This window comes from Triticum urartu, chromosome 2A, assembly GCF_056163025.1.
Source record: "Triticum urartu cultivar PI428250 chromosome 2A, HENAU_Tu73, whole genome shotgun sequence".
Taxonomy (NCBI): Eukaryota; Viridiplantae; Streptophyta; class Magnoliopsida; order Poales; family Poaceae; genus Triticum; species Triticum urartu.
In genome coordinates, this window is record NC_141874.1 from 285684114 (window position 1) to 285693749 (window position 9636).

Consider the following 9636-nt stretch of genomic DNA (forward strand, 5'->3'; position numbering starts at 1 on the left):
CGCCGGGTTGGACTGCGTAACGCAACTTCCTTTGTAATGGAGGTTGCTAGGTCTGCTCTCCGGCCGCCCTCGCAATGTGCAGCTGTGCAATGGGTGATGGGCCCAGACACCTGCGCCATAGGATTTAGACCGGCGTGCTGACCTCTCTCTTGTGCCTAGGTAGGGCTGCGACGTGTTGATCTTCTGAGGCTGGGCATGACCCAGGAAAGTGTGTCCGGCCAAATGGGATCGAGCGTGTTGGGTTATGTGGTGCACCCTGCAGGGAAGTTAATCTATTAGAACAGTCGTGATCTTCGGTAATAGGATGACTTGGAGTTGTACCTTGACCTTATGACAACTAGAACCGGATACTTAATAAAATACACCCTTCCAAGTGCAAGATACAACCGGTGATCGCTCTCTCACAGGGCGACGAGGGGATGATCGCCGGGTAGGATTATGCTACACGATGCTACTTGGGGGACTTCAGTCTATTCTCTTCTACATGCTGCAAGATGGAGGCTGCCAGAAGCATAGTCTCCGGCAGGATTAGCTATCCCCCTCTTATTCTGGCATTCTGCAGTTCAGTTGACCGATATGGCCCCTTTACACATATACCCATGCATATGTAGTGTAGCTCCTTGCTTGCGAGTACTTTGGATGAGTACTCATGGTTGCTTTCTCCTTCTTTCCCCCCTATCCCTTCTACCTGATTGTCGCAACCAGATGTTGTTGCCCAGGATCCAGACGCCACCGTTGATGACGACTGCTACTACTCGGGAGGTGCCTACCACTACGTGCAGGCCGCTGATGACGACCAGGAGTGGTTTGGGAGGATCCCAGGCAGGAGGCCTGCGCCTCTTTCGATCTGTATCCCAGTTTGTGCTAGCCTTCTTAAGGCAACTTGTTTAACTAATGTCTGTACTCAGATATTGTTGCTTCCGCTGACTCGTCTATGATCGAGCTCTTGTATTCGAGCCTTCGAGGCCCCTGGCTTGTAATATGATGCTTGTATGACTTATTTTATTTGTAGAGTTGTGTTGTGATATCTTCCCGTGAGACCCTGATCTTGATCGTACATGTTTGCGTGTATGATTAGTGTACGATTGAATCGGGGGCGTCACAGATATCATACACCTGGGTATCAGACAGGATTTGTAGGTGCAAGATGAAGGTAACCCACGGGATATGGCACCAGTTGTGTACGTCTTGGAGAAGGTAAAAAGAAAAGAATTCTGTGAGGTCCTGTCACCTGTGAGATTCCCACATGGATTTGCTTCCAATCCTGAAAGGAGAGTCAATGCAGATGGAAACAAGATACAAGGGTTGAAAACTCATGACTGCCACGTCCTACTTCAAAGGGTTTTACCTGTTATCCTTAGAGGATTGGGCTGCCCTGACTTGTACTGAGCAGTTGCAGAGTTGGGACAATTCTTCAGAGAAGTCTATAGTAGAAATATCAGGATAGATGCTTTGGAGCGTATTAGAGACAAGATACCAACTATCCTATGCGACCTTGAGAAGATATATCCTCTAACCTTCTTTCATGTGATGGTGCATTTGGTTGTTCATCTACCTGATGAGGCATGACTTAGAGGTCCAGTATAGTATGGCTGGATGTACCCTATTGAAAGGCAGCTAGGCACTTTCAAGGGCTATGTTACGAACAGAGCTAGACCCGAGGGTTCCATTGCATAGTCCTACATTGCTACAAAAGTGTTGACATTCTGGTGAAAATACATTGAAACAGCTGATCAACTTAGCAAAGAGGTGGGTGAAGACAATCTCGGGCTCAATGTTTTCGATTGTTCTGTTCGAGTTATAGGGAAGAGTCGAGAACAGGACAAACCTAAAGATTTGGACAAAATGGTTTGGTATGTGTTGAATAACTGTTCTGAGATACTACCTTATATCAAGTAAGTGCTAAGTACTGCAGCTTATACATCGTAATCTACTAAACTTGCATAACATTCTTATATATTCAGATGTTTGACGCGATCACTATGTTGTGCAGCATCTACAAAAAGTAGTTACTTCCGCAAATTCCAAGAAACATTGACAAACTGGTTATGGCAGGATATGCGAAATGGTTCAAGTGCCATGTAAGATTTTGAATTGCACTGTCATTTTTTAAATATATTGAGTATATAAGATGCTCAGCTTGTCTATTTTCGAACCATAGGTCAAGGAGATGCGGGAGGATTGGCAGGCAGTTGATGATGCCCTTTACACACTAGCAATGGATCCTGATACTCGGGTAAGACATTATGAATCTTGCGTTGTTGGAGATGTGCGCTACAACACCCTTGCACGCGACGAAGGCAAGAAGACACAAAACAATGCCATCATGAGCATGGATACGTACGGCAGAGAGACAACTGAAATCTATGCTAACATAACAAACATTGTTCAGTTGCAGTATATCTATAGTTTCGAGGTTCATCGATGTGTGGTCCTTTTGTGCTGTCGTTGCTATAACCTATTTTTCAGGATCACAAAACCCAGAGCTAATGATTATTTCAAATCCATCAATGTCAAGGAGGTGTACCAGACCAACGAACCTTTTATTTTGGCAAATCAAGCAACACAGATATTTTTCTTGAAAGACACATTTGCACGTAGATATGACTAGAGAGTATTGCAAAGGTTTGAGCAGAGGAATTCGTTTAATGAAGTTACACAACAAGATGATGCTTACACCGCTCCTGATGTACAAGATTCCACAGATGTTCCTAATATCTTTAAGAACCATCACGTCAATGATGCTGGCTAAAAGTTTGTCTGTCATGCCGTGGACATACGAGAGTTGATCAAGAAGAAGCCAACATTCGAGGGCATTGAGGATGAAGAAGAAGATGACATTGTGGGGAATTATGATTCAGACTGATACACATGGCGAAGATGTTGACGCTGCTGCAGATGATGATTAGATTGGTTTTGTCGTATTTGCCTGTCAGAAGACATTTTTTATCTACTATGTGAAATTGTGTTTGCTATGACAATAGAAACCTGATGAACGTGTTGTTTAGTATTTTGTTGTGAGAACATCACTTGTTATGTATGTTGATTTGCGTTTGGTGATTGTATGATTTTTTATTATTCCATGATATTATATTATGCATCTAGGATGTTTTATATGCATTTATATGCTATTTTATATAATTTTTGGGACTAAACCTATTAACCTAGATCCCAGTGCCAGTTTATGTTTTTCCTTGTTTTTGAGTTTCACAAAAAAGGAATACCAAACGGAGTCCAATTGACGTGCCAATTTTTGATGATATTTTATGGACCAAAAGAAGCCCCCGGAGTAAAAGAGTTTGGCCAGAAGAGTCCCGAGCCATCCACGAGGGTGGAGGGCGTGCCCTACCCCCCTGGGCGTGTCGCCCTATCTCGTGGATCACTCGGAGACCCCCTTGACGTGAGACCAACGCCAAAAATTCCTATAAATACAGAAACCCCCAAAAAGAAACCTAGATCAGGAGTTCTGCCGCCGCAAGCCTCTGCAGCCACCAAAAACCAATCAGGACCCTGTTCCGGCACCCTGCCGGAGGGGGGATCCATCACCGGTGGCCATCTTCATCATCTCGACGCTCTCCATGACAAGGACAGAGTAGTTCACCCTCGGGACTGAGGGTATGTACCAGTAGCGATGTGTTTCATCTCTCTCTCATGTTCTTGATATGGCACGATCTTGATGTACCGTGAGCTTTGCTATTATAGTTGGATCCTATGATGTTTCTCCCCCCTCTATCTCCTTGTGATGAATTGAGTTTTCCCTTTGAAGTTATCTTATCAGATTGAGTCTTTAAGGTTTGAGAACACATGATGTATGTCTTGCATGTGCTTATCTGTGGTAACAATGGGATATTCACGTGATCCACTTGATGTATGTTTTGGTGATCAAGTTGCGAGTTATGTGACCTTGTGAACTTATGCATAGGGGTTGGCACACGTTTTTGTCTTGACTCTCCGGTAGAAACTTTAGGGCACTCTTTGAAGTTCTTTGTGTTGGTTGAGTAGATGAATCTGAGATTGTGTGATGCATATCATATAATCATACCCGCGGATACTTGAGGTGACGTTGGAGTATCTAGGTGACATTAGGGTTTTGGTTGATTTGTGTCTTGAGGTGTTATTTTACTACGAACTCTAGGCTGTTTGTGACACTTATTGGAATAGCCCAATGGATTGATCGGAAAGAATAACTTTGAGGTGGTTTCATACCCTACAATAATCTCTTCGTTTGTTCTCCGGTATTAGTGACTTTGGAGTGACTCTTTGGTGCATGTTGAGGGATTGTTATATGATCCAATTATGTTATCCTTGTTGAGAGAACTTGCACTAGTGAAAGTATGAACCCTAGGCCTTGTTTCAACGCATTGCAATACCATTTTCGCTCACATTTATCATTAGTTACCTTGCTGTTTTTTATATTTTCAGATTACAAAAACCTATATTTACCATCCATATTGCACTCGTATCACCATCTCTACACCGAACTAGTGCACCTATACAATTTACCATAGTATTGGGTGTGTTGGGGACATAAGAGACTCTTTGTTATTTGGTTGCAGGGTTGTTTGAGAGAGACCATCTTCATCCTACGCCTCCCACGGATTGATAAACTTAGGTCATCCACTTGAGGGAAATTTGTTACTGTCCTACAAACCTCTGCACTTGGAGGCCCAACAACGTCTATAAGAAGAAGGTTGTATAGTAGACATCAAGCTCTTTTCTGGCGCCGTTGCCGGGGAGGAGAGTGATTGAAGGTATATCTTTAGATCTTGCAATCGAATCTTTTAGTTTCTTGTTTTATCACTAGTTTAGATTATAAAAGAAAATTACAAAAAATGGAATTGAGGTTGTCTCCTATGCTTCATCTTTTTAATGTCTTTCGTGAAAATAAGGATCCCGATAATTGTGCCAAAGTGTTAGAAGAAGAATGCATTAAAATGTTTGGCACTAAATCTTTGAATGATGAGCATGATTGCAATGTTGTTAGTATGAATTCTTTGAATATCCATGATGCTAATCATATGCAAGGTCACAAGTTTGGGGATGCTAAGTTTGATGAAGACGATACTTTTTGTCCCCCAAGTTTTGATGAGCAAATTTACTATGATGAAAGAATGCCTCCTTTCTATGATGATTATTGTGATGAGACGTATGCTATAGAGAATAATGATAACAATGAAACTTGTCATCTTGATTTCAATTTGCAATCCCATGATAGTTATTTTGTAGAATTTGCTCCCACTATTCCGAATGAGAAGGATTTTGCTTATGTGGAGCGTAGTAAATTTTCTATGCTTGTGTATCATGAAAAAAATGCTATATGTGATGGTTATATTGTTGAATTCATTCATGATGCCACTGAAAATTATTATGAGAGAGGAACATATGCTTCTACATATTGCAATAATATCAAGTTTCCTCTCTATTTGTTGAAAATCTTGAAGTTATCCTTGTTTTACCTTCCTATGCAAGTTGATTCTTGTTCCCCCAAGTTATTTTCTCACAAAATCCCTATGCATAGGAATTGGGTTAGACTTAAATGTGCTTTTTATATGCTTCATGATGCTCCTGTTATGTTTCAATTCTTATCTTTTATGTGAGCATCATTGAAATCATGATGCCTAGATATAAAGGCATTATAGAAAAGTGCTTGTTCGGAGATAACCCAACATTTATACCTACTGTTTTTGCGTGTTCACATGATTATGCTACTGTAGTAATCATGTTTTATATATTTTGTTCCAATAAAGTGCCAATCAAAGCCTTTGGGATGATCTATGGTGATAGTTGATTTGATCTTGCTGAAAAACAGAAACTTTTGTGCTCAGGAAAACAATTCTCATTTTTAACAGAAGGTTGATAAAATACTGATTCTTTTTGCAGAATATTAATAAACAAATTTCCTAGGACTTCCTAATTTCTCAGGATTTTTGGAGTTACACAAGTATTCGAGAGTTGCAGATTACTACAGACTGTTCTGTTTTTGACAGATTCTGTTTTCGATGCATAGTTTGCTTGTTTTCTAGTTTCTATGGCTTATATTGCTTAATATAAATTGTAGAAATGGTATGTTACAGTAGGAATCATGTGATAAAAATATGAATCTTGTCTTGACAATACCTAAGTGGTGATTTTCTTTCTTATACTAACGGAGCTTACGAGTTTTCTGTTAAGTTTTGTGTTGTGAAGTTTTCAAGTTTTGGGTAAAGATTCGATGGACTACGGAATAAGGAGTGGCAATAGCCTAAGCTTGGGGATGCCCAAGGAAACCCGAGGTTATATTCAAGTACAACCAAGAGCCTAAGCTTGGGGATGCCCCGTAAGGCATCGCCTCTTTCGTCTTCGTTCATCGGTAACCTTACTTGGAGCTATATTTTTATTCAACACATGATATGTGTTTTGCTTGGAGCGTCATTTTCTTTTATTAGGATTTGGTTGCTGTTATTTAGAGTAATGTTTTCATCTTTTAGTTCAATAAAAGGGTCAAGTATATCCTTTACCATACTTATTTTGCAAGTCCATATGTTGTTGTTTTAAAAATAGAAAGTTTGCTGTTATGTTTTGAATATTTGTGAATAGCCAGAACATGATAAAATATTGAAATTTTTACACAATGAGAAACAACAAATTATCTACAGTGTGGTAATTTTTCATAATTTTTGAAGTTAGGGAAGTATGATTTCTCTTGCATTCTTTACAGAGTGTTCTATTTAGACAGATTGCTGTTATGTTTGCATTGTTTACATATGTTTGCTTGTTTAATGGTTCTTTTTGAGGATAGACTATTAAATATGCATAGGCATTTAGTATGCAATTTCAAATTATAATTTAGTGATTTTCTACAGTAGAGAATGATATGGTTTAGCATGCATTTATACTAACTTATCTCACGAGTTCTTGTTGAGTTTTGTGTGGATGAAGTTTCTAAGATTTAGAGAAACCGCGATATGAAAGGAATTAAGGAGACACAAAAGCTCTAGGCGTCCCTAATTAATATTTTAAGAAGTCTCAAGAATGTAAGATTGGGGATGCCCTGGTAGGCATCCCACCTTTCTTGTTCAACAATGATCGGTCAGTTTTGGTTGAACCTAAGTTTTTGCTTCTTCACATGATATGTGCTATCCTTGCAATGTCATTTTATTTTCTTTTGCTTGCTGTTTGAATAAAGTACTTAAGATCAAAAAATTTATTTATGAGGAGTCTTCACTTAGTTACATAATTATTCAAATACTCATTGATCTTCACTTATATCTTTCGGAGTAGTTTGTCGTTTGCTCTAGTGCTTCACTTATATCTTTTTAGAGCACGGCGATAGTTTTATTTTGAAGAAATTGTTGAACTCTCATGCTTCACTTATATCATGTTGAGAGTCTCTAAACAGTATGGTAATTTTCTTTGGTTATGAATTTAGGACTAATATGATAGGCATCCAAGAGGGATATAATAAAAACTTTCATATAAAGTGCATTGAATACCATGAGAAGTCTGATTCCTTATGATTGTTTTGAGATATGAAGATGGTGATATTAGAGTCATGCTAGTGAGTAGTTGTGAATTTGAGAAATACTTGTGTTAAGATTTGTGAGTCCGGTAGCATGCATGTATGGTGAACCGTTATGTAACGAGGTTGGAGCATGAGATATTTTTTTATTGTCTTCCTCATGCGCGTAGTACTTTGTTTCGGTAGCTAATAGACTTTTGCAATAAGTATGTGAGTTCTTTATGACTAATGTTGAGTCCATGGATTATACACACTCTCATCCTTCCACCATTGCTAGCCTCTCTAGTACCGCGCAACTTTCGCCGGTACCATAAACCCACCATTTACCTTCCTCAAAACAGCCACCATACCTACCTATTATGGCATTTCCATAGCCATCCCAAGATATATTGCCATGCAACTTTCCACCATTCCGTTTATTATGACACGCTTCATCATTGTCATATTGCTTTGCATGATCATGTAGTTGACATCGTATTTGTGGCAAAGCCACCCTTCATACTTTTTTCATACATGTCACTCTTGAATCATTGCACATCCCGGTACACCGCCAGAGGCATTCACATAGAGTCATATTTTGTTCTAAGTATCAAGATGAAATTTTTGAGTTGTAAGTAAATAAAAGTGTGATGATCTTCATTATTAGAGCATTGTCCCAGTGAGGAAAGGATGATGGAGACTATGATTCCCCCACAAGTCAGGATGAGACTCCTGACGAAAAATAAAAAAGAAAATAAAAAACAGAGGCCATAAAAAGAGAGAAAGGCCCAAATAATAAATGAGAGAAAAGGAGAGAAGGGGCAATGCTACTATCCTTTTTCCACACTTGTGCTTCAAAGTAGCACCATGATCTTCATGATAGAGAGTCTCCTATGTTGTCACTTTCATATACTAGTGGGAATTTTTCATCATAGAACTTGGCTTGTATATTCCAACGATGGGCTTCCTCAAATGCCCTAGGTCTTCATGAGCAAGCAAGTTGGATGCACACCCACTTATTTTTCTTTTTGAGCTTTCATACACTTATAGATCTAGTGCATCCATTGCATGGCAATCCCTACTCACTAACATTGATATCTATTGATGAGCATCTCCATAGCCCGTTGATACGCCTAGTTGATGTGATACTATCTCCTTCTTTTTGTCTTCTCCAGAACCACCTTCTATTCCACCTATAGTGCTATGTCCATTGCTCACGCTCATGTATTGCATGAAAGTTGAAAAGGTTTGAGAACATCAAAAGTATGAAATAATTGCTTGGCTTGTGATCGGGGTTGTGCATGATTTGAATATTTTGTGTGCTGAAGATGGAGCATTGCCAGATGATGTCTGCTACACAACCTTATTCTTGTAGACGTTGTTGGGCCTCCAAGTGCAGAGGTTTGTAGGACAGTAGCAAATTTCCCTCAAGTCGATGACCTAAGGTTTATCAATCCGTGGGAGGCGTAGGATGAAGATGGTCTCTCTCAAGCAGCCCTGCAACCAAATAACAAATAGTCTCTTGTGTCCGCAACACACCCAATACAAGTGCACTAGTTCGGCGAAGAGTTGGTGATACAAGTGCAATATGGATGGTAGATAAAGGTTTTTGTAATATGAAAATATAAAAACAGCAAGGTAACTAATGATAAAAGTGAGCATAAACGGTATTGCAATGCTAGGAAACAAGGGCTAGGGTTCATACCTTCACTAGTGCAAGTTCTCTCAACAATATAACATAATTGGATCATATAACTATCCCTCAACATGCAACAAAGGGTCACTCCAAAGTCACTAATAGCGGAGAACAAACGAAGATATTATTGTAGGGTACGAAACCATCTCAAAGTTATTATTTCTGATCAATCTATCATAGTGTAGGATCGAAAGTATGTCTAGAGGGGGGTGATTAGACTACTTGACCAAATAAAAGCTTAACCTTTTCCCAATTTTAGTTCTTGGCGGATTTTAGCTATTGTAGGACAAGTCAAGCAATCATCACACAATTCAAGCAAGCATGCAAAGAGTATATTGGCAGCGGAAAGTAAAGCATGCAACTTGCAAGAAAGTAAAGGGAAGGGTTTGGAGAATTCAAACGCAATTGGAGACACGGATGTTTTTCCCGTGGTTCGGATAGGTGGTGCTATCCTACATCCACG